The sequence below is a fragment of the Alosa alosa genome, chromosome 3 (genome assembly GCF_017589495.1).
Source record: "Alosa alosa isolate M-15738 ecotype Scorff River chromosome 3, AALO_Geno_1.1, whole genome shotgun sequence".
Lineage (NCBI taxonomy): Eukaryota > Metazoa > Chordata > Actinopteri > Clupeiformes > Clupeidae > Alosa > Alosa alosa.
Window position 1 is genome coordinate 32,481,661 of NC_063191.1, and position 26,689 is coordinate 32,508,349.

General features: G+C 38.3%; 2 long non-coding RNA genes across 2 annotated transcripts; one reads left to right on the forward strand and one right to left on the reverse strand.

The window, feature by feature from the left end:
- Window positions 1-2,010: 2,010 nt before the first annotated feature.
- Window positions 2,011-3,574, forward strand: LOC125292529. The gene is made up of 4 exons (XR_007193204.1): window positions 2,011-2,102; window positions 2,184-2,502; window positions 3,053-3,148; window positions 3,404-3,574. It is a non-coding gene; the product is annotated as an uncharacterized LOC125292529 (long non-coding RNA).
- Window positions 3,575-3,606: 32 nt separating this feature from the next.
- On the reverse strand, window positions 3,607-19,309 carry LOC125291554. The gene is made up of 3 exons (XR_007193019.1): window positions 19,223-19,309; window positions 5,993-6,139; window positions 3,607-3,690 (listed from the first exon to the last, which is right to left on the reverse strand). It is a non-coding gene; the product is annotated as an uncharacterized LOC125291554 (long non-coding RNA).
- Window positions 19,310-26,689: the final 7,380 nt, after the last annotated feature.

A 26,689-nucleotide genomic window follows, 5' to 3' on the forward strand; every position in this document is an offset into this window, starting at 1 on the left:
GAGTTCATTAGGGCTGTTTTCTTTAAGTGATGGGATCTGTTTTTCCAGACAAAGTTGAGGAGCATTTTATCAATTTCTGCAAGTAACTTCTTGTCAAGGTGCAGAGCAAGCGCTGCATAAGTCAGTCTAGATATACCCTCTGCCTTAGTAATTAGAATTCTACCTCTTATTGACAAATCTCTTAAGAGCCACTGGTTAAACTTTTTTTTAGCTTTTTCTAAGATGGGATTAAAATTGGATGACATTCTTCTTTGCTGATCTTTAGTGAGTAATATTCCTAAATATCTGATTTCATCTTTTACAGGGATGTTATACAGGGAATTAACAGAACACTCCTTAATAGCCATTAGTTCACATTTGTTTATATTTAAGTAAAGACCTGAGGCCTTGGAGAACACATCAATCGCTTCTATCGCAACAGGGATTTGCTGATCATTTTTTTTTAAAAAGCGTTGTGTCATCTGCCAGCTGAGTTATGGATAATTCTCTACCCACAATAGAGATACCTTTTACATTACTGGATTTAATGTGGTCTGCTAAAAGCTGTGCCACTAAAAGGAAAAGGTATGGGGAGGTGGGGCATCCCTGTCGAATGCCTCTGGACAGATCAAATCTAGGAGAAGTACCACCCATGAGTTTCACAGAGCTGTTCCCATTTTTATAGAGAGTTTCAATAGCAGAAGAAAAATAATTACCAAATCCAAATTTTGTCAAAGATTGTAAAATAAATTGGTGTTCGACCGTGTCAAATGCTTTATACGAAATCTAAAAATAAGATGAACCCTTTATCCTCCATTAGCTCAGGGTAATCTAATATGTCCAGGACTAGTCTGATGTTGTTTGTAATGTGTTTTTTGGTCATAAACCCAGACTGAGTCTCTGCGATAATAGATTGGAGGACCATCTTAAGTCTTTTAGCTAAGAGGAGAGCAAACACCTTGTAGTCATTATTAAGAAGGCAGATCGGGCGCCAGTTTTCAATGAGCAACACATCCTTGTTGGGTTTGGGAATTAATGTGATCAACCCTTGAGTCATGGTGGTAGGAAGACATCCTTTTATTATACTTTCAGAGAAAACTTCATATAGAAAAGGGGTAAGTTCACTGATAAAGGATTTATATAACTCTGAAGTTAGACCATCAGTACCTGGCGCTTTATTGTTTTTTAGGCCAATGATAGCGTCCTTAACCTCTTCTTTGGTGATAGGCTGGTCACATAACTTTGTTTCACTCTCATCAATAGTTTTAACTGAGAGAGAGTTCAATAAGGTATCTGCTGAAGCCTGGCAGAACCTAGAGCTATATAATTTTTTTTAAAAAGTAACTGCAGAAGTTGGCCATTTCACGATGGTCCTCTGTAATAACCCCATCAATGTTCAATTTATTAATCCTGTTGTAGTTAGAATGACGTTTTTCCAAATTAAAAAAGTATTGTGAATTTTGTTCTCCTTCCTCAAGCCATTTTGCTCTAGACCGAACAAATGCACCTATAGCTTTACAGGGCTTTGACTTTTGCCCAAAAATCATATTCGAAGTTCGTTTGTTTATTAATATTAAAATTCGAATATATTCGAATATGTATTAATAATATTTTAACAATTTAAATGTCTTCAGTAAGGCCGATTTTGGTATCAAACTTAAGTTCTATATGTTCTGTCCACCAGAGGGCAGTGTATCAGTCAATGTCAATAGACTACGTGCATGAAAGGCTGAGTATTTATGCGTATGTTAAAATTGTTATTATTGAGCAAGGGCTGGGCGATAAAACGATAGCGATATGTATCGCAATAGACATGTAATCGATATCAATAAAAAATACGTTCGATAGAACATTCATAATTAAAGAGTCATAGAATGCAAAACCGAGTTTACTTTGTCATAGATGAATAGTGATAGTTCAGTGGGTGAAATGGACATAAAGAGAACTTCAAAACCCCACCGACACCTCCTTCCTATGCAAATCTCACAATTCGAAACTCCCGCCATAAAACGGGCGAATCCAAAAGAAGCTGCGAGTTTACGCAAACTCGCAGGTGGTACCTTATTTGGCTCTGGCCTGTACATTTGTCACGCCTCAAAATTTACATACAGACCAGCCCACTGGTGCTCTGAGCCCAGGAACGTGAATGGAGAGCGAAGATGAGACAAACACTAGTTTAGCTGCCTGCTCGTTTACTTCCACAGGAATTATAAAGCAGACAGTTCTTCAAGGATATCGAAAATGAGCCACGGTCGTAAATGCAGTGTTCCAGGTTGAAACTTAGGCTACAAAGAAAGCTGAGACTTTCCATAGTCTTCCCAAGGATTCAAAAGTTCGAGGGGCATGGATAATGTTTTTCTACCAGAAGAAGATCCCTGCCAAGTTCGACACTCCGTTATTAATTTGCAAAACATTTCACCGAAGGCAGTTTTCAAAACCTTGTACAGTTAAGCAGGATTTGCTAAGCTGCTGTTACTGAAACGAGGGGCTGTTCCGACCGTAAGGTCATCACAACCGCATGCTGTATTATTTTGTCGCTAAGCAGTTATTAGCCATGCTAACGTGTATCTAGCAAGTAGAATGTGTGATTTAGTTCATTGGCAAGGCTATTTAATTTTCCTGTGTGTCATTCGGATAAAACCTGTGTTGTCATGTTAACCTACATTTTACTATGCATGTTTGTCGAGATCTCTGACAGGTTTTGTTCTCAGCAAGATACAGTAGCTAACTGAAGCTGAGTAACACGATAGTTTGGTTGCTAAGCTGTAATATAACCCATACCCATATAACACATATGTTTTTGACGTCAGAAGTGGAAACAACTTCACGTTATCAATTCAAATGATATCTAGTCGATATGTTGAAACCGTGTTGTCTAGATACAATGGATTTATTTGCACGTTCTTATTTTAGAACATTACAAGAACGGCAGCATGTCAAACAGATGCTCTTAGTGTGGCATCTTGCGGAGCTTAGAATATTAGCAAGTGCTTTTGCTGTGAGTTAACAGCTTGGTGTGTGCATGCAAAAGTGACTTTCACTTGTGTTACAACATTTCTGTTGTTTGGTTTAGGTTTTATCTAGCAGCCATGCACTTCAATGAGAATGCTGAGTCCCCACAACAGAAGACAGCCAAGGAGAAACTATGTACAGACTTGCCAAACAATTTGTAAGTTTAATAAAATATGGTTTTATTACAAACAACAAATCAAAATGTGCAACAGTATAGGCACTAAAAAGAACTTATCGATTCACACACAACAGGCTGTCTTAGACCTGATGCTACTGGTGTCAAAATCATCATCAGTACTGTAAACAAAGCACAATGTTCAGGGCCATACAATTTGTTTATTGTACAGTATACAGCCTACAATGCACTGTATTACAGTATCCAATATAAGTCCTTTTTCTTGTCCTCTTCGAGATCATCAAAGACCCTCTTCCTTATTGGGATGCCGTCCAGCGGATTCCTGTGCCCCAGGACTTGTGTGCTAAGCTAGACAGACCTTCCATGGAGGATGCTGTTGCTGAACATGTGTCACGCGGTTCAGTCGAAAAGGGGTCTGAATCCAACGTACTGCCCTGAAGTATCTGGAAGTTCCCTCCATATCGTAGCACCACCACACAAAGGGGATCATGACACGGACGCTTCTTCTAAGGAAACCCCAGCTCCTGCTCACAAAAGACCTGTAGGCCAAGTCACTTCATTGCCTGCAACGAGAACAGGGTGGAAAAGCACATTTTTTTTTTTACTATTTACAGTGCATGAAAATGCACTGTACTGTTCTTCCTAGGCTTCTTATTCTTCTTCTTCTAACGCATTTAATGCAGCTTCAACCGTTTAACGTAGAAACTTCATTCAAACTATGTTACGTAGGTCTTACTTAGGACAAGAGTGCTATGTATTTTTCAGCTTTGTAACTTTTATACTTTTTAAACTATTAATTAAAAACTGTTCAAAATTTCCCCATAGACTTAACATGGGCTGATGACATCACAATAGAGCACATAAGCAACTAGAAAAGCATTTCCTGAAGGAAATACAGTGCATGAAAATGCAAAAAATATGATGTAAAATATCATACAGAGTAAAAACAAACTATATTGGTTGCTAGGTAGATGAGGTTTAATATAGTTGGAATGACTGAGCAGTTAAATAGGTGGATAGTTTATATAGTTAAATGATTTGCTTGGTAGATAAGGTTTAATATAGTTGGAATGATTGAACGATTAAATAGGTGGATAATTTAAATGATTAAATTATTTAGGTAGATAATTGACGATAACTGACAGTTGGAATGGCTCTAATGTTTGCTAACAGTTATGCTAACTATGTTATCAAAGATAATAATGTTAACCAAGTTACTTAACTTAGCTAATGTTTTCATTTTTAGTAGTTATGCTAACTAGCACTATGTTAACCTAGCTAGTCATTTTTAGTAGGTATGCTAACTATGCTAACTAGCATGTTAACGTGTTAAGTATGCTTACCATGTGACTTAGTTAACTTAGCTAATCATTTTTAGTAGGTATGTTAACTATTCTAACTAGCATGCTAACATGCTAACTATGTTAACCATGTTACTTAGTTAACCTAGCTAATCATTTTTAAAAGTTATGCTAACTATGTTAGTTAACATGTTAACTATGCTAACCATGTTACTTATCTAACTTAGCTAATCATTTTAGCAGTTTTGTTAAAAATGCTAACTAGCATGCTAACATGTTAGCATGCTAACTATGTTAACCATGTTACTTAGCTAACCATTTTTAGCAGTTTTGTTTAAAATGCTAACTAGCATGCTAACACACTAGCATGCTAACCATGTTACTTAGCTAACTTAGCTTATCATTTTTAGCAGTTATGCTATCTAGCATGCTAACTATGCTATCCATGTTACTTCGCTAACTTAGCTAATCATTTTTAGCAGTTTTATTAAAAATGTTAACAATGTTAGCAATGTTAATATGTTAACCATGCTAACTAGCTACAGTGGGTAGGAGTCATAGTTGATGATAAGTAACAGTTACAATGGCTGAACTGTTAAAAAGTTCAGTAGTTTAAAGGGTTAAATTGTTTAACAGTGAAATATTGTAGTGAGGACTTTTATTTTGAAACAGTTTTTGGCAGAGGAAGCAGTTGAACAGGATGTGTAGTCTTAATAGGGCCAGTTTGTATGCTTAAAGACTGGCAGTTTTCAGCCATTTTCAGCCATTTTAACTGTTATTTGTCATCAACTATGACCCCTACCCACTGTAGCTAGTTAGCATGGTTAGCATTGTTAACATTGTTAGCATTTTTAACAAAACTGCTAAAATGATTAGCTAAGTAACATGGTTAGCATAGTTAGCATGCTAGTTAGCAAAACTGCTAAAAATGATTAGCTAGGTTAGCTAAGTCACATGGTTAGCATAATTAACATGTTAGCATAACTACTAAAAATGAAAACATTAGCTAAGTTAACTAAGTTAAGTAACTTGGTTAACATTATTATCTTTGATAACATAGTTAGCATAACTGCTAGCAAACATTAGAGCCATTCCAGCTGTCAGTTATCGTCAATTATCTACCTAAATAATTTAACCATTTAAATTATCCACCTATTTAACCGTTCAATCATTCCAACTATATTAAACCTTATCTACCAAGCAAATAATTTAACTATATAAACTATCCACCTATTTAACTGCTCAGTCATTCCAACTATATTAAACCTCATCTACCTAGCAACCAATATAATTTGTTTTTACTCTGTATGATATTTTACATCATATTTTTTGCATTTTCATGCACTGTATTTCCTTCAGGAAATGCTTTTCTAGTTATTTTTTAATATTTTACATCAGAGTATCACTGGACGATTGTTGAAAAAAAATAAATAAAGTTTATCATTTTGTGGTGTTGATCAAACTGTGTTTTTGCAATATGCTGAACCAATAATGAATGTGTATTGGTTAAAAATATTTTATTTATATACTGTAACTGCTAACACTTGTATCAGATTGTCCTCACCTTTCCATTCCTCTGATTCTCAAACGGCCATGGTCAGCTCTGTAAATATTCATTGCATTTTGCAAAGAATATAGAGGCACAACGGATTGAGGCCATGACGGTCATTCAGGTCAGCTCCTCAGGAACCTGGGTCATTCTTTTAATAACCTGTAAAAACAAACATAATTTCCCTGCTGTTATTTCGTAATTTTGAATGAGCAGGTAGCACAACATTAACAAATGTCTCCAGTTTTAGTTACCAGAGTTGTAAGATCACATATTAGGCTACTACAGGGAAAGAAGGTAATAATCTCAATCAGATGTCAGCAGGATAGTTACAAGATTACATTACACTGACTGTACCTACTGTATTTTAAGTAGCCTACTATGTAAATTGCCCCTTGGGGATAAATAAGTGTTTTTGAATTGACACAAATTGGCCTAGTAATATTTTTAGTTGACCTCGTTTCACTTCAGCCATAGGCTACAAACTGCACAGAGCTCCTGCCCAGCTAACTGGACGTCCCGTTGTAAGATCATACATTACTACATGGAAAGAACGTAAAAATCTCGATAATCAGATGACTTATCAGCAGGATAGTAGTTACACGAGCACAGTTACGTCGCTGTTCCGTGGCGGTTACGTAACTTTATTACCAAACATACGTTGCCGCCACGTAAGTTCTAACGTTGCCGATACGTACGGGTGAAAGCACGTTAGGGCGGATCTGCATGTGCAGTCCTCATTTGCCCATAGAATCCACAAAATCTAGTCACATTCATATACCTGCATTCTGGCTGGTGGCTGTTGCTAATGTTGACCCCAAGCCTATTCAAGACAGCTGCACTAACAAGTATCAATTTATGACTGCCACGCACAAAATCTAGTTGAGATAGCCTAGACAAGCCACATTCATATTTTACCTGCATTTTGACTGGCTGTTGCTAATGTTGAGCCTATTCAAAAGAAAAGACAACTGTACACTAACAAATTATATTTTATTTAAAATAATGTGGAAATTACATTTTGCGGATGGTCTTCCACCTGCTGTTCCATCCGACCCTGTGAAGAACAAATAAAAGAGAACAGGTGAGTGCATTTATATTAATTTTACATTCAGTCACAACTTAAATAGGATATGCCAATAGCTGGTTACGCTAGACTTTTTTGCTGCTGCTGGGTCATTCCTTCGCCCTTGCACTTGTAGCCTAGATCAAGTGTGAGGATGCCGGCGCTGACGGTAGGCTACCAAGTCGCGGGAATAACGGAGCAGTGGACTGGAGATGCGGATGGTGTTTCTGTATTAATATTATTATTATAACTGTGCGTTCAGATAGCCTACCCGGCCGTAAGTATTGATACTGCTCCTTTGTTAAGTTTATATATATATGGTATGCACATTTAATGTACGATGTCTGACAGTTACTTTATAAAGATGGAGATAATCTTGTGTTGATTCACCAGCATATTGCAACTAAACTGTAGGCCTACAGTTTACATTGCTGCTATAGCTGTAATGTTAGTGAACCATGATTTCATGCGTTTTTGGCTATAAGCTTAATTGTTTTGGAGTTTTGTAGCTTGTTGCACAAAGATGTCTCGCCTAGAATTGGGCTATGTCTACACAAAACCATTGGGTGTATTTCCTCTTACCGCTTTCACACCTTTAACGATAGGCCTACCGGTAAGGAAAAAACTTGCATGCACACAGAGGTGAAAGCGGCTAAAAGTACAGTAGTGCATATGCCAGACCAGTCGATGGCGCCGCGGGCCGTGCAGAGGCTTCACATTTAGGCCTAATTCGCGTAGAAGACAAAACATTGTTGAAAAAGTTTGTTAAGCTGTCGCATTAAAAAAGGAGTCTACATGCAATTTGGTTTTCAATTCAGCTGTTAAAGTACTAAAGTTCATTTTCAAGGTATGTGATTTATGTGGAATTTCAAATGCTTAGGCCTACATATTGCATTAGGTCTGAGCACTATTGGAGAAAACATTAGCATGCGTCAGTCATAGGTTTTAGTAAGCTTAGCTAATGTTTAACTAAGTTAAGCTATAATGGTGTGCTTCAGTAACTTGGCTACAAAAGGCTGATACATTGTGCACATAAATCATGACAGGGGAAAATAATAACCGGTTTAAAAAAAACAAAACAGCGTTGTGTAGATGGTGTCGAGCCGCCAAGGTTATTGCTTGAAGATGAAGACGAGTAACCACGTCTTGTGAACAAGCTTAAAAAGTAGGGCATGGATCTGCATATCATTTTGAGGTGGTGTACAAAAATATGATAATTGTTCCCTAATAGTCGGCATGTTTAATGTTAACGTATAATTGATTTAGAGGGATATTTGCCTCTCTCGTTTCAACTCACCTTAAACTTTTGGTGTGGGCTGCAGGGGCATGTTTTTCTGATTCCCCTTAATAGTCGAATTGTCAAACTGCAGTCAGAAAATGAGTCCCTCCATATGCAGTTCCCTTATGTAGGCTCAAGGCCTGAGAACTTTCCCACGGCCCAACTCGAATCCCAGGGAATAAGACACCCTTTTCTGTTTGTATACAAGGCTGCAAATCAACTCCACCTTCACTGCCTCTCTGTTTTGAAGGACTGGTTCATTGTCTCTGCAAACTCACTCCCTGCCTTTTCAACATCATTCAATTCTAGATCTGGTACTTTCTGCTACAAATCAGCCAGTCCAGACTCCTTGTCATTATTTTATTACTAATCTCTGGAAATGTTCAGCCAAATCCGGGCCCCGATAGTCTAACACTATGTGATACACCTGAAGATTTTAAATCTAGGTCTGGCATGGGTTTTATTCACCTTAATGTTCGGAGTTTAATGTCAAAATTGGATATGGTTAAATTATGGGTCCGGTCAACTGATGCTGACGTTGCTGTTTTATCTGAAACCTGGTTGACCAAATCTGTCCTTGATAAAGATAATAGCATTGATGATTATAATGTGTATCGCTCAGATCGCCCAAAAAGGGGGGGAGGTGTTGCTATTTATATCAAATGCAAATTCAACTCTACTTTAGTGCTCTCAAAATCAGTGAGTAAACAATTTGAGTTTTTGGCCTTAAACCTTGAAGTCTCCAAAGACCACTATATCAGGTTAGTTGGTTGTTATAGAACTCCATCGGCAACAAATGACTCTACATCTACACTATCAAATTTGTTAAGTCAAGTTATTTGTAATGACACTATTGTTGTTGGTGATATGAACTGGGATTGGCTAAGGCCTGTATCAGATGCTTTTAAAGAGCAGTGTGACATTTTGAATATGACCCAATTAATTAACACTCCTACTCGCCCAAATCCTAAATGTCCAGAGAAATCATCTCTCATTGATCTAATCCTGACCAATGCCCCTTTTAAGTACTCTGCAATAGGTGTTTTTGCTAATGATGTGAGTGATCACTGTGTGATTGCTGCTGTTAGAGACACTAAGGTGCCCAAGTCAGCACCTCGTATTGTTGAAAGGCGGAATATGAAAATGTTTGTTGAGCAGGGATTTTTACATGACTTATTTTATTTTGACTGGAGTAGAATTGCCCTGATTGATGATGTGGAATTAGCCCTGACCTTCTTTCAGAATAGTTTCCTAGACATTCTTAACAGACATGCACCTTTTCGCAAATTTAGAATTAAGGGGCGGGACAATCCCTGGTTTACCTCTGAGATTTCTAATTTGCTCCACGAGAGAAATGCAGCCTGGGCAAAAGCAAGGAGGTCAGATACTGACGCGGACTGGCTTGTTTTCAGACAGTTGCGAAACAGATTCACATCACTCTTCAGAAAAGCTAAAGCTGAATTTTTTCTAAAAACCACCGAGAATCTGAATGACCCAAGAAAATTCTGGAAAACTATCAAGTCATTATCTGCATCTACTAAACCAACAGGTTTTCCGTTGTCTTTGGTTAAGAATGGTGTAACTATATCTGACAAAGTAGAAATGTTAAATTGTTTTAATGAGCATTTCATTTCATCGGGGTTTTTGTTTGATTCTGTTGCCCCTACAGTGTTGGAGCCTGTAAATAATACCTTTACTACTGCCGGCAACACTTTCAGTCTTAGCTCCTTCTCTGTTACTGATGTTCATAAAGCCCTAAAACAATTAAATCCTCGAAAACCTGCAGGCCCTGATCACTTAGAACCTTTCTTCTTGAAATTAGCTGCCGATATCCTAGCTGAACCTCTGACACATCTTTTTAATCTTTCACTGGTCACAAACAAAATCCCCAAGGTATGGAAGTCTGCTTATGTTTTACCACTTTTAAAAGGAGGTGACCCAACCTTGCCTAATAATTACAGACCCATTTCAAAACTTTCAGCATTGGCCAAAGTGTTGGAATCCTTGGTTAGCGAACAAGTGAAAGAGTATTTAAACGCTCAGTCAATTTTATCTAAGCATCAATCTGGTTTCAGGACTAAACACAGCACTATCACTGCTGCTACAAAAGTAATTAATGACATAGTCAAAGCACTTGATGATAAGAAACACTGTGTGTCTCTATTCATTGATCTGTCCAAAGCGTTTGACACTGTTGACCATAACATACTAGTTAATAGACTGATCAGTATAGGTATGTCTCCGCACTCTGTGGGCTGGTTTGTCAACTACCTCACTGATAGGACTCAAGCTACGCAAGTTGCAGGCCTGACGTCAAAATATGCATCAATCTGTAAAGGGGTCCCCCAGGGCTCCGTTCTGGGCCCACTTTCATTCACTATTTATATAAACTGTCTGGGGGAGAATGTACAACATGCATTTTTTCATTTTTATGCAGATGACACTGTTATTTATTGTTGTGCTGCTACCATAAGGAAGGCATTTGAGCATTTGCAAACTGCTTTTCACAGAATGCAAGCACAGCTTTATCAATTAAAGCTTGTGCTTAATGCTGAGAAGACCAAAGTAATGGTCTTTTCAAACTCAAGGAAAAATAAGTTAGACCTGAATATTGTTACCAATCAGGGTAAAATAATTGAGATAGTTTCATCTGATAAATACTTAGGATTTTTAATTGATGACCACCTTTCTTTTAAGCTTCATATACAGAACTCAGTGAAAAAGTTGAAATTCAAGCTAGGTTTTTTCTTTAGGAACAAATCTTGTTTTACTTTTACTGCCAGAAAAAGGCTAGTCGATGCCACATTTCTTCCCATTATTGATTATGGTGATCTGTTGTACATGAATGCCCCATCAAAGTGTCTTCAGATGTTGGATGCTGTGTATCATGGAGCTTTAAGGTTCATTTCAAATTGCAGACCCCTAACTCATCACTGTAAACTTTACTCCACAGTGAATTTGCCCTCTCTGTCAAATCGCCGACTTACTCACCTCTATATCTTCATATATAAGGGCATTATAGGCAGGCTTCCATGTTACATATCTGAATTTCTTTCTTTTACACAGAATACTTATGCCTTAAGGTCTCAGAACACCATTTTATTGAATGTACCTCAAGCCCGGACAGAGTTCAAGAAGGCTTTCATGTTTGCTGCACCTTCTGCTTGGAATGAACTACAGAAAACACTCAAACTACAGTGTTTAATTTCCGTAAATGATTTTAAAGGTGTTGTTAAAGCCATAGAACATGAGTCAATCCAGTGCAAATGTTTTAATTAATGGTACTTTTATTTAATCTGGAATGCACTTGAGTTGTCTTGCCTCTTTTGTGTTTGTTTTGTGATTGTGATGTGTAACTATTTGTTCTGCTATCTTGGCCAGGTCTCTCTTGAAAAAGAGATTTTATAGCTCAATGAGACTAACCTGGTTAAATAAAGGTTATAATAATAATAATAAAAACTGTCTCACAAAACGCTAAATTAACGTAACGTTATTTAACCGTAAAATAATCCACGAAATGTCAAAAGATAGGGAATAATCTTAAACACATTTCCCTTTCTAACATAAAAACATCAGAAAACAACTAGACTGCATTTCCGGTGGGAACTGCGAAAGTGTGCTTGCCCTGGTCCGGTCACCAACGTGAGCAGACAGTGACATAATGCTATGCTGAACCTGGCTTGATCCAAGCATTCTAACAGTGCCTTTCAGTGTTGGAGCAGTGGCAATACCTCAAAAGCTCTATTCAACTATTGCCTTATGGGTGAATGCGGTTCGTTGGCTTTTACCTGTGGCCTGCCTTCTCGAATTTAGCTTCTATGACTAAAATCAAATCAATAAAATAAAACAACAGCAGTGATTGGCTGCAAAAATAAATAATGTCACGCTGCCTTGCACCTCTCTCAAACTGGGCTATCAGGTAACCTAGAGAAAAATGTGAAATTATGAAATATGACTAAGGTATTAAAATGCTGCTTGTTTGTCAGGATACTTTTTCACTGATTTATTTTAGAAATATGAGCTATGAGTGTGAATGTTATATATAACATCCCATAATTCTGTTTTACTGTTTATTTGACAAATAATCTATATGGATTTGCTCTATAAAGACCTTATTTCTGTTTGGGATTGTTTTGAGAGCCTATTGATGTATCTCAGAATAAAGGAATGTCCACAACATTAGTGATGGGGTTTTTTTTGTGTGTGAATGTATTTTACTTAACTCATTGAATGTAGCTGGATACTCATGAACGCATGTCTCTAACAGCCACAATAGGAGTAATTTTAGCAACACCGTATTTTGTGTGGCCCATAACGACCCAGTGGATCATAAAAATGTGCCAAAATTCACATTCCTTGCTTGTTGGTACATTAATCCCATTCAGATTGCCACTTATCTGAGATGTAAGAGTTCAGTATAGGTTTAAGGTCTGGGGCAGGGATTTGACATTCTGTGACTTCTTCATTGAGGGCTTGCTTAGCAGCACTGTCCGCTTTCTCATTTCCCCTCAGACCAACATGGCCTGGGACCCAGCAAAAAACTTCACTTAAGTTCTGGTTCTTTAGACGTTCTAGTTGATCAAGCTCAGCTTTGGTTGTACTTTTTGCGTGACATTAAAGCCTACTGGAAAGATTTTTAATTGCTATTTAATTGAATGCAATTTACTTTTACGATTAAATAAAATTAATTTATCCCTCTCACCCATAGTTTTCTATTTATTTACAAATGTACATAGGCCTACTGTAATTACATTTATACATAGTTATTCTACTGATCTTTATACTATTCATCCTGCACATAAACTTATTCTTACTACTCTTATAATGTTGTTTCTGCACTACAATGACACTGTTTCCACACTGCACATAGCTGTATGTTATGTACATATCTGTTATATATTTGTCATATTGAATATCCATATTTATTCTGTTTTATTATGTTCTGTTAATACACTGCATATCTATATTATTATTTCTACTATTATAATGTTACTATTACATACATTATTCTACTTATTGTATGAGATAACTGCTAATACACTGCACATATTTATATTTAATTCATATTACTCTAAACCACCTTCTGTAAATCAACTGTATACTACTGTCTACATTGCACTATATTTCTTGACTTGTCTCTGTATATTTCATCACCTTTCTATACTTTGCATCACATTGTATGCATACTGTAGCTACATGAATCACAGCTAAGATCCTTGGTTGCTATGAAGGCCAGTCGTTCTAAATGGATGGTTGAATGCTATGGCCAAAGGCCAGTTATCTCTGCCGTTGTCAAGCGGGCATATCCTAACTTTATCTTATTTTAAACATCTCTATTTTACTTAGCCTACTTCCATACAGTGACTCCTATTAAGAAGTGGCCACTTCATTCGCGCTTACCGTGATTCACGCAGCAATATTTTTATATTAATCTGTCACCACATGCCTATGCCTATGCCAACGTTTGCAAAGAGGAGAATCTTTTAATTTGATTCACAATGAAACGTTACATTTAATGTACATGTAAACAATGAGTAGGCTACTTTTGGTTGTTGTTGGTGGTATTACTGCATCCCTTAGTTATGCCTACAATTCAAAATTGTTCCCTCGTGATTGTTAGACGCATTTCAAAACATCGCGACGTGAAATGACACCACAAAACATTGTTTGTGAATCGGTCTTATTAGGAGTCCTCGCTTAAGCTGTCACAGACTCAGGCGCTACTTTTAGGGCTAAAATGCTTCCTGAATTACTCTTAGTAAAAAAAATAGGAGTCCTAAAGTTACGAGTGACGCAGTTACTGTTGTCAGCTTCTACAAGCATCTCATATCAAATGACCATGGCATTACGCTAAGCAACATAAATCTCATAACGTTACAGCAACATCTCCTCCCTATGACCTAGCTAGCTAGAAGCTAGCTTCTAGCCACACAAGAAATGAATGATGTTAAAATCTCCGCTTAGCATTCTAATAACAGAAGGGGCACAGGACCACTACAACAGGACTCATTATGTCTGTAACGTTAACTGTATAAAACACTTACTTTCATAAAGGAAGCACACCATCCAGCACATACACATGGAAACCGATATTTTAGGTAGCCTACTTGGCCACGAACTCAAAACGTGTCTCTCTGAAGCTCTGTTCTAGAATCTTTGCTCTGAAGTCTGTCCCAGTTGCTAAGCAACATCAAATAAACGAATAGACAGTCTTCCAGTATTAAATGTGTACGTGTGATTACGAATGGATGTGTGTGGTTTGCAATTAGAATAAACAAGAAATAACATTTCCAATAATTTCCCATGATAAATTACATAATATTTGCACCTTCCTTCCTTGTGAAGCTCACACTAATTCCACCGCATTTAGTGAAATGTAATACAACGTTGCCACCTAGCGTTCAGTAGGCTATTTAAGATAAACGTGGCATTTCCTGCTTATTCTTTTGTCAACAACACCATGCTTTTAGGAAAACAATCTTTTTATCATAGTTCCCTCTTCAATGAGCGATTACCAGCTCGTTTTTGTAACAGAGATAGCTGTTTATTGTCCCTAGGTTTACAGAAACACCTATTCATATTAATACGTAGCCTATGGAGTGCTGCCGACCACTGTTCATTACATGGCCCAGAATGCCTTGCATGTCTTTACAACAAAACAACACAGTAAAACCTAAATGCCCGTAAACATATGCATTTGCATACTTGTAACATTTTTAATAATACTCTCCCATCATGATATGTAACAATAATGAAAAATTTAATTTGAATACCGTCCATGTGAAAACAACTCTATTATGTAAGCTATATATAGCTACTGTTCTCCTTGCTAATGCAGTTTGTAAGTCCATACTATCCCATGGCAGAGCAAGGATTTCATGATTGGGCAAGGTTGCCTGGAGACATTGTGTCTACTCTGAGACATTGTGCATACATGGAAGGCATTGTGGTAAAAGGTGAATGGTCTGAGTTACCAAATACCCGTAGGTGGTTTGCCAAATGATGGAAACTTTTGGAATATTTCTTTTTTTTTTGCCTATGCACCCTCACACTGGAGTCCCCAGTTCATATACAAAATTTGGTATCGATATGTGACAGTGTTCCTGAGATATGGACGACTTCCTGTTTCGGAGCTTCGCCGCTGATTTCGTTTGGCTATGACGGGCAAACGCTTTCGAAAATCAAAAATCCTTCCGCTAACATTTGTGAGGCTTGGTCCAAGGATAATGTACGTCAAGTTTCGTGGCGTTCGGACCAAATTTGTGACCTGTGAAAATTTAGTTTCGCTTTCTGTTCAATCCAATATGGCGGACGAACGGCACGCCCACCTGACGTCATCTTCGCGACTAACTTACACCGGTACTGACCGGACGTTTTAAAGTTGGAACGGTGTCTCTGTCTCAAAGGGCCTAGGCGCTAGGGCTGACAAAAAATTAGGGAGACGGGAAAAATAATAATAATAAAACTTAAGAAGAACAATAAGTGTGCTGCTTTGCAAGCACACTTAATAAAAACACTTACAGAACTGAGCTATATTTGGGTAATGGTGATGGTTTTATACAGTTAGCAGCTAGCATGTTCTGTAATATCTTCATTGAACTCACGTTATTACAGATATAGCCTACACTTTAGGAAATAGAGTGAAACTCACCAAAACAGTCATACTATTGAAAGCACCACGAAATTGTCGCTTAGATGTGATAGAACCGACTCGGTTTGGTGATAGAAAAGACGTGAAAGTTGTTTAATTCCTATATAGTTCGGTGCTGTATGTTGTCCCATGATGAATGATTTTGCGTCTTTTCGTTTTTTCCGTTAGGTGAACTTGCTCGCGTCTAACTCATACTAGCTCGTGGCTAGGAAGGCGTCTTAAAGGGGCAGTAACATTAATTTAAAAGTGGTGATCATACAAATTATTAAAGTTGAAGGCTTTTGGTAACAAGTGTATTTATTAAGAAATGTCTTATATATTTATTACTATATATTAATTTGTATGTTAATTTAGACTGTTTATTATTCTATTTTGAAGCATTCAGTTGTGACCAAGCATGGAGATTACTTGGTCACACTTATCTGTGAGCTACAGGCATAAAAACAAGACCAATTTGTCAAACCCAGCTAGTTAGACACAATTGTTCTTTTATAGCTGCCCTCGCACACTTTTTCATTTAAGCTGGATATTTTATTCAACTGTTTCTCAGCATAATGTATGTATGTGAACAGAAAGTAAGACATTCTTACCTTTTTTTTCCTTTTCCAGGAACCGAACTGAAGATGCTGGGATCCACCATTTTAAAGACGACTTGAGGCAAAAGGACATCTTGACAACCCTCAGCTGCAACAGCAGAACCAGCCCCTCTGCAGCTTAAGGACAACGTCAGCTTGATAGAAAACTGGGGGGCAGTTACCTTTGGGGTCTAGTGGTTCCCTGTCCCTTAAATGCCTTGTGAATCACTGTTTTAAATCGGAGATGCCGACCACAGTCTTTGTTTGTTGTTTCCGATAGTATTTTGAAATAGCCTCTTATATAGTTCTGTTAATTGGGCAAAATGTCCTGCGTGAGAGTGTGATTAGTAAATGATATACCCATGGCTGTATTACATTTGTGCTGCACCTCAAGCCTTGTCCATACAGCCACCAGCTTGTTCAACGCATTTCTTGTCAGGCCATTATTCCTAGTCTACCTGTTCAAGTGGAAGCATTTGATGGGTTTACTTTCTTTCTATGTAGTGCTACTCTGTGTGCTACTTTGTGTGTTTTGTTGGAAGGTCTGTGGAAAATTGTGTTTATAAGGCTTAGCTTGACCTAGGACCTTGGCGAGTTTTAGGGTGTGCAAGTGAGTTTATGCTGTGTAGTCATCTTTTTTTGGTGGTCTTGATCCTTTGTAAAATAGAAACTTTTTTTATGTTGCCCTCTGTGTGGGGTTGTTGAGGTGCCAGTAGCTGTCCTCTGAAATGGAAAACAAACAAAAAAAAAACCTCACAACAGCATTGGTGTTTTGCAGAACTTGCATAGAATTTGTGACATGATTAACATAAAGGTTTTTAGCATGTATTCAACAGTAGTCGGAGTACTAAAATTCAAGGTCAATGACTGTTTTGAGGTGACTGAAACAAAGTACAATCAAGATTCCTGTTAGGGAAAAATAATCTTCATGGCCATTCTTCATGACATTGCAGTACTGTTGTCATTTGTGCTCTCATCAGAGTATTATCATTGCAATTTTTCATACAGACGCAATATTTTTTACTGTAATTTCTCTGTGTTTGATTACAAAATTAGTATTGTGGAGTTTTTGGGGGAAAAGACTGTTATTGAGGCCAGTAATTGGATAACAAGAGGGAGATCTTAGTCAAAACTGCACTAGACAGCATTAACATTAGGATTGGATTCTGATTAGCAGTCACTGTTTTAGCTACTCTCCACCTCAGCCGCTCCAAGGCCTTCATGCTCTGTACTGGTTGACTAATGCCTACCCTGCAATGTGGTTTGTTAGTACATCACTTCAATCTGTGAAACGCATGAATTTGACTTCAAATGTTGTTTTAATAGAAATAATTGTCGTTGTGATTTATTTATGTGGTCCCTGTATATGCATTTAAAATAAATGCTTCATCAATTCAGTATCTGAATATATGTCATTGCTATTTTTTCAACTGGGTCAGAGTTTGTGGAACTGAGAATTGTTATGTAGTTCTGGATTAATCCTAGTTCAGCACAAATAGTTTCTGTGGGAATTGAGTCATCCCTAGGTAGTGAATAAACAATACAAACCAGTGGTTAATTTTTCCGGCTCGAAGATAGTTTGACTTAGAAAAAAATCTGTTATTTTATAGCATGTTAGCCTATGGGTTTTGCTTTGCTGTCTGAAGGTGAGCCTTTTATTGTCACTATAAAATGGAAATACAAATTCTAAACTAGAAATTGTCATACATATCCAGCATAGCATTCAAACCTAATCTTTGTGCTGGACATGGAAACAACCTTTAATACTCGTATGGTGTAATTCTGAACTTTGACGTATCACGGTAAGTAAATGACCACAACACTACGTCGCCGCAACATTACTTGCGTTACCAAGTGGCAAAGTTAGCAAAATTACCAAGCCACTACGTTGCGGCAACGTAATTTGTTTACTTAATGGCAACTTCCTGTAGGCAACGTTGTGGCAACGTCACTCACAGTACCAAGAGGCAACGTTATCAAAATTACCAAGCCACTACGTTGCGGCAACGTAATTTGTTTACTTAACGGCAACTTCCTGTAGGCAACGTTGTGGCAACGTAATTTGTTTACTTAATGGCAACTTCCTGTAGGCAACGTTGTGGCAATGTTGCCAATGTCGCCATGACCAAATGGCAACTTATAGGCAACGTTGCCATTTGGTCGTGTGTTAGCTGGGAGACCTACTGACACAAACGTAATATTTTCATTGACGCGAGCAGGCTACTCGTTTCACTTCAGCAATAACGTTATAGCCTACGAACTGCACAGAGCTCCTGCCCAGCTAACTGGACGTCCTGTTGTAAGATCGCATATTACCACTACAATAATGTATGTAACTCCTAATCAGATGACCTATTCACCAGGAGAATATACTTACTGACTAAAACGAGTACTTTCCTTGCAAGCAGCACTCCTTTCACTACAGCAGCCTGAACTGCCCACGACGGGCTACAAACTGTTCAGCTAGTTTCTAACTGGACATCTTGACAAAAATTGCACAAGGGTACAAGTTGTAAAACATTTGTTTGTGTGCAAATGAATAACTTCTGTTGCTTACAATGCTAAAAACAGAACCTAATACAATGTTTAGCTTAGTCTCACGACACTAACGTCGGAGTTACAGCTAGCTAACTGGGCTAATGTGTGGCAAACTCAAGTAAATGACAAAACTTACCACTCTGAAGTAGTCATTTCCAATCTATGGGCGACTGGTTGCTCCTCTATTTCAGATTCTTCCTCTGATTCAGGCTCAAATATGCTGTTCAACACCTATGTCTTCATAGTATTTCCACCTTGGCTGTTTCAGTGAGTGCTGTCGGCCATGTTTGCGTCTTTGCTCAGGAGCTTCGCTCGTTGTAAACCAACCAATCAGCACGCAGGTCATCTAAATATTCATGAGCATACCATAAAAGGAAGAAAACCTCTCGTTTCATTCTAGGGCTTTTAACCAGGCTTGCATTAGGGCGCATAGAACAGCACATATGCCATTTTCAGCCCAACCAATGTTACACACCCTATTCAGAGACCTTAAGGACCAGCACAAAATACCCTATATCATCATTCTATCACCCCTTTAAAAGCAACACACACCTCCTGCCTTACGTTGTCCATAAATAAATAGGCTAAATATATCTTGCATTGTAGTATGTCAAACTCTACCAGAGTAGGCGATAGAAGTAGGCCTACCTCAACACAGACTCTCCTTGCCCTGTGCACTCTCTCTCTGTCCCTCTCAACAGGCGCATCCCTCCTCAGCATGCACATGTAATCCAAACATTAATCATGCAAGACGACTGGCTAAATTGCTATTAAATCCGGTTAGCATCATTAGAACGCTGCACGAATTTGTTCAAAACTGTTGCATTCAAATTGACTGCTAAATTCTAATCTCAATCCCGATGCAAATGGAAAAGTATTTTCCAAGACTCAAACGGGCCTGTCCCAAGGAGAAAAAGTATTCATTTGAAACTTAAACACACGTAGGGAAACTGAACAGTCTAACCAGACTATGATAAACTAGCAAATTAAGCTAATGTTACTTTGTTTACAAGGCTTCAACCAGTGCTGCTTTTCATTCAGACTTATCTGCACATTTATTTATTGGAGTGTTTTTCATGATTGTGTTGCCATTTTTTTCCCCGTTTACTTTGATTGATAACTTAGGTGATTAAAAACAGAGGAAAGTTTAAAATAAAAGTGTCTATTATGTCTATGTGTGAGCTCACTAAGCGCGAACCAGCCAGGATGCTAACGTCACCTACAAGAGCCCAGATGACCAATAATAGCCTTGCTGAGCTCGTGATTTTACTTCACCAACGTGAAAACAACGTTTACAACCAAATACATTTATAGAAATTATCTCCATAGGCTACAGGTTCGAATATTAGAAGATCCCTAAAATTCGTTCAAATATCTTTAATTTTTAAAATAATCGAATTATATTCGAATAACGAAGTTCGGAGTCAAAGCCCTATAGCTTTATGAGTGTATAATTCATCTAACTTTACCTGTAAGTTATCAAGTTCCAACTTTTCCTCCTCTGATAATGAATCAGGCATTTTATTAGACAAAGAAGAGATTCTTGTCACTACTCTTGCTTCCTCAAGTTTTCTATGTTTGGCGTTGAGACTACCACATTTTCTTAAGAAGATAGGCTACCTATTTCAAATTTTAAAAGCTCCCAATTTATTCCATATTGTTTTTAGCTTTAACCCAAAATAAAGTGATCAAGCTTGTTACTTTATCCTTTACCTCCTCAAGTTCTAGTAAAGAGCTATTAAGTTTCCAGTAGACAGCATGTGCAGTGTTCCTTCTAGATATGGAGATATTTATCTTAATATTTATAGCTTTGTGGTCAGTGAGAGGAGTAGGGAATACCTCTACATCAATCAAATCTTTGTTGAAGCTCTTAGAAATTAACCAGAAGTCTATTCTTGACTGACTTGAACCTGATTTATTACTCCATGTAAATGATCCATCATCAGGATATTTCACTCTCCAAATATCCATTAAACTAAATCTGTCCATAAACGCTTTAAGATTGGAGTTAGTTCTATGTGAATGACCAGGAGGCCATTTATCCAAGTTACTATTCAGAATCATATTGTAGTCCCCTCCTAAAACTAAGGTGGCATTTGGGAATTTGCCTAACCAGTTTACCAATATGTCTTCTAAAGAAAGAATAAGGTTGTCATTTTCTATCTTTGTATTGTAGCCATAGATATTGATAATTATGAGAAATAGTTTGTCACATTTTACTGTTTGGCATATGTAGTGTCCATCAGGGTCACACTTTGTAAGCAAGACATCTCCATTAAATCTGTTTTTTAAAGTAGCAACCCCAGCTGAGCGCTCTGATCCATGAGAGAGCCAAACAGAATTACCCCACTGAGACCTCCAGAAATTGCCATCATCTGTAATAGAATGAGATTCTTGAAAAAAGAAATAGTCGGATTTAAACTGTTTAGCAAATAGAAATAAGGCTTTGCGTTTAACGTTATTGCGTAACCCCCTAGCGTTGAGTGATACAAGAGAAAGAGTTGACAGAATAGAACAAAGATGAACAAGTATTTTTTTTTTTTAACCTTAAGCTAAGTTTTGGGATAAAATGGAACCAGCCTACACTGAGATCAACACCAATCTAGTGTATTGTAATGATGCTGCTTTTCAAAGAACAAAACAGTAAGTTGGTTTAGTGTATCTTCACAACATGGGAAATGTGTAAAGTGTATCAGATTTTTTTTTTTTTTTTTTAAAGTCAATACTAGCCTACATTCAAACTGTTGAACGAACCTGAGAAATCAGAAAGATCCACAATGTGGACCTCCCTCTGAGCTGTATGAGAATATACTAGCATCATGCATGAATTTCTGTCCCATTTATGAAACCTCTGCCTCCAGCGAAGTAGGCTGACTTTTCCTCCTCGCGAGCTTTCTTAATCAGAGGCCACAGTTTGCTCCTGTTGTCTCCATCTTCCTTCGTCAGGGCTTCAGTGAAACGATATCCGTGGTTATCGAGAAAGGTGTTGTTTTTGGCTGCTTTCCATATGACGTCTTTGTACCGGCGAGAGATGAATCTGACGATAATGCCACGAGGCTTCGGTTTCGGTTGATTCGGCACCTGCGAACGCGGCACTTTTCCCACTCTGTGAGCCACGTCTATGGCCTCAGGAATCTTGTCTTTCTCAGAGGGTGGCACCTCCTGGCATATACCAATCACCTCCATGTGGACATTCTCTTTCTCCTCCTCAGAGACACCATACAATCTTAAATTCCACCTCCGACCATATCGTTCCAAGTCACAAACGCGACTCATGCATCTCATGCCCACTTCCTCACTTTTATCTACACGCGGTGTTCGATGCTAGTTATTTTTTCATTCATGTCTTTCAACTCCAAGCGGACGGTTTCTACCATCCTTTCAATCGCATCACTTCTAGAGTTGATGAGGTTAGCCAGAGTACGGACAGCTTCGTCAGATTTTAAATTGTCAGTACGGATATATGGCTTTTTTGAAAGTGGAGGCTTACTCGGAGACACGGGTAGAGTGGGGAACTGCTCCTCGTCTTCCAAATGCAGGTTACAGTCCATTTCGTAGTTGTGGTCATCAGAGATGCTAATCTCATTGCTTTCATCTCCCATGTGAGCCGCTCTTTCCTCATTAGGTCTCTTCTTAACAGACTTAGTTGCCATTTATCGTACGAACAGATACACTCAGATAGATAACACTTTTATACACTAAAATACACCAACTTAACTTAGTCTAATACTGCAAGGATGCATCAAATATAAAAACTGGTGTCGAGCTCAGCGATAACCCAACTCGTCACGCCGCCATCTTGTGCGAGCTCCCTCTTGTCCTGACTTCCGTAAACGGGCTCTGTTTGAATTCCGTGATTCCGTGAACACCGCTGGAAGACGTCTTGGAATGGATTACACTCGTCTTGAATTCGATCTCACGAAAGTAAGTGAAATATGTTACAGTTTCATGATGTAGGCCTAGTGGTTGTAATGCAAGGGTTTAAGGTTTAACCTTAAGTCCTTTCACTTGTAGGGCTTTGTTATATTCCGATTCTGCCAAGTTTGTAATTTACCAGAGCACATTGCTCGTTCGTCTTTGTTTGCTGCTGTTCTCAACGTGTTTTGCAGCATTGTATGTTTTGTGTCATCGTGTTAACCTGCTCACATTGATGTTACAAATAATAGCACTAGGCTACCGTTTTTTTTAATTAGTTTTAGTGTACAGTCAGTCCTTTTAGGCAAGTCACTCGGCAGCAGTGGTGTAGTCTAGTAGGCTAGTGGATATACTTGGATTTGAGTGGATATACCCTGGGGATCAATAAAGTATCTATCTATCTATCTATACTGTATGTAGCTGGATCTAGGCTACTGTGATGTAGGCTAGTAGTTAGCTGTAGTGGGTAGGCTATATACTGTGATCAACCCCAAATGTATCCTAGTCTATTTTAAGTGGGTATACTGAGATGGTGATGCTTTTTAAGTGGGTATAACCTACTGAACAGTCCTGTGTAGGCTACACTAGAGCCATAGAGATGGCTATAGATAATGTATACACTGTCGGCGGCCATCTTGTAACACAGTTTATCGGATAGACGATTCAAGTGAATAGACCTCTGAATTTTGCCTTCAAAAAGCTGATCCGGTAGCCTATCTTGCCATTTTTGCTATGGGGAGAGAATTATTGCACTCTCCCGGGGACGAAGAAGTCTGAAATGCAGACATTTTGCTCAACACACTTTTGTCCTCTGCCTTCGAGTGGTAGGCTAACTGTGATCTTCGGTAGGCCTACAGACAGCAACTTAGATTTTTGCTACCCCAGACCTAACTTGCAATGTAACTTGTCATAGGTAGTTAGGTTAAATTAACACCCTGATCTCCTTATAGGCAAAGATGGCAGTTTTGGTTCCTTTTTGTAGGCGAACTTCAGAGGTCTGTTGGGAAGCATACAGGAAGGGGCGGAATGTGTGTAGTAGGCTATACACAGCTGCCATACTGGCTTTACAAACTAAGCCCATGCATTTCTATGGATGCTGTGTCTCCCCATTAGAAATTCTCTGGGCTACAATACAAAAACCAAGTCAAAAGCTGGGCCAAATATCCAGTCAAGAAAATCGGGTTGTGTACAGGTGACTGCTGCAATACTATCAATAATAGTTTTCTCTGTATGGAAATACTGCTTTGTTCTACTACTGGCTCACAAAAACTTTGTTCTCTTAACGTAGATTCATACACCAAAGCTATGGAAAAATGTCAGCGGCTGATGGACACTTCTTGCATTGAGGCGGAAGAAGATCGAAGGCCCACAAAAGGCAGTGCAGGGTCACGTGATGGTAAGACCTCTTAAATACAGACTACATTATTTACACAATTCAAATATTCTTTTTGCAATCAGTGCAGATTGTATGGTCTTTTATTTCAGATGAATCTGTTCCGCAAGCAAGAAAGCATTCCAGGATGGTGCGTGTGCCTGGAAGCCCTGTCTGTAAGTTAACATTTATACATGTATTTAAGAAACCAGTTGAGTCATATTTCCTACCATGGAACTACTAACATTCATGTTTATTAACCTGGTGCATATCATGTGGCTGTTCTAATGTATTTGTCTCTTCCTGCCTTTTTTTAGGTCAGCAGATGTCACTGCCTCCACCACCTGCATGTGAGTTTTTCTTTTTAGCGATTGTTTAATATAACAGCATAGGTTTATCTTTTGCAAATGTCATGTGCAAGAAACCTACCATAAATGAACTGACCAATATTCATATTTACTTTCTTTTTAGATGAGTCAACACCACACAGGCAACCAGCTCATTGCCCAGAGCTGGATGGGTCTATTATAACGCCTGCCACTTCATCTTGGGACCCAGTTGAAGGTACAGTGTCTTTGAATTTTCCATTTCCAAGTAAATACAATTTCATGAAAAGGAACTTGAGAGTAACTAACTTTTTTTTTTTTTTGTAAACAGCACAAGTGACTCATCACACAGAGGGAGGTGGCTTGACCATGGAGACGGAAATAAGAGGTAAGAATACTCACTTAATTTGTTCACATATGCAAGTATATAATGCATTTAACAACTAAAACTAACACCATCCATTTTTCCATAGCAATAAGGACAACCATTACCGCCTGGCACAGCGAATGGACGCATTTGAGGAGAAGATGGATGAGCTGCTCATGCTCTTAAGGAGCTCCCAGTCACCTCCCTCTGCTCCAGTCGATGACATTGCTGTCGTCCTGCTCGACAGTCACTGAGCTGCAGGAGAGGAGGAACAAAATGCTAACTATATGCATGTGACAATAAACTTGTATCTTGTATCCTTGTATCCCTCCCTTCAGGACTTGTACTCTGGGACCTAAGCGGGCAGAGACCATCACCAAAGACTCCACATATCCTGAACACACACTCTTTAACTTCCTCCCCTCTGGCAGGCGCTACAGATCCCTGCACACAAAAACAACCAGACACAAGAACAACTCTTTTCCCACTGCCGTCACTCTCCTGAACTGCAGATAAGTGGGGTCATCCCCACTTTGACCATTCACCTGCACATTACATACTTTATCATTCCAATATGTGTCTTGCACACTACATTTGCACTATTACTTTGCACTACATCACACTCCATGTGTACTTATATTGGTATTATGTCTTATTTCTATAGTTGTTTTGTATATTGTGTTGATATCTGCCACAATGTATATTGTTGTCTCTATTGTACAGTATGTCTGTCTATTTGTTGAATGTATAGAGCACCTACCAAAGTCAAATTCCTTGTGTTAGTATACTTGGGTAACATGGAGTCTGATGTTTATATATATTTTTAGACCCTTTGTATTTTGATTATTTTATATTAAAGTTATATATAGAGAGAGATATATATATATATAAATAAAGTCACCCTGTTACAAGTTGATGAACCATTTTGGAAACAATATTTTAAGGTTCAAAAAACTCTTTGGTGTTGCTTTAAAAAGGTGAACCTTCCCGAACTTTTAAATTGCGATCAGTGACTGGCATCGGGTGAACGAAGCTTTTCGAAGTTGAACAGGCTATTAAACACTAGGCTATTTGCGCACCTCCATGTCACAGGAGAGGTGGGCTCGCCCTTCTATGAATTTAAAAAGACGTTATGCTATACCTGCAAGCTGGCCTATGATTTCATGGCTGAGTTGGCGGCAAAGTAAGCAAGACAATGTTTATTATTCTGAGTCAGGATATGGCCAGTGAGTCAATGTCAGTTATTTGTCCAATTTATTTGTCCAACTATTTAGCCCAGAGCCATATAAAGGTACCTTTATATGGCTCTGATTTAGCCTACACCAGTTTCCATAGTGCCCATCTTATCAATGGTTTGAATGTCGAGTGTGTTTCTGCTCATTAATAGCGTTCAGCACAATGATTCATGTCCAGTTAGGCCAGAGAGGGTTCAAGCGGATTACACGATTATATACAATAATACTGTGAACACAATTATGTTTATTTGTTCTTATTGCTTATTAAGAGAGAAAGTTTATTTAGTGACGTAGGGTGACACTCCCACTTATGCAGACCGGAACTGTCCCGTTTTGCTCCCATAGTAACGAATTACGTTGCTCTATCTTGCTAGTAATCAAGGATCTT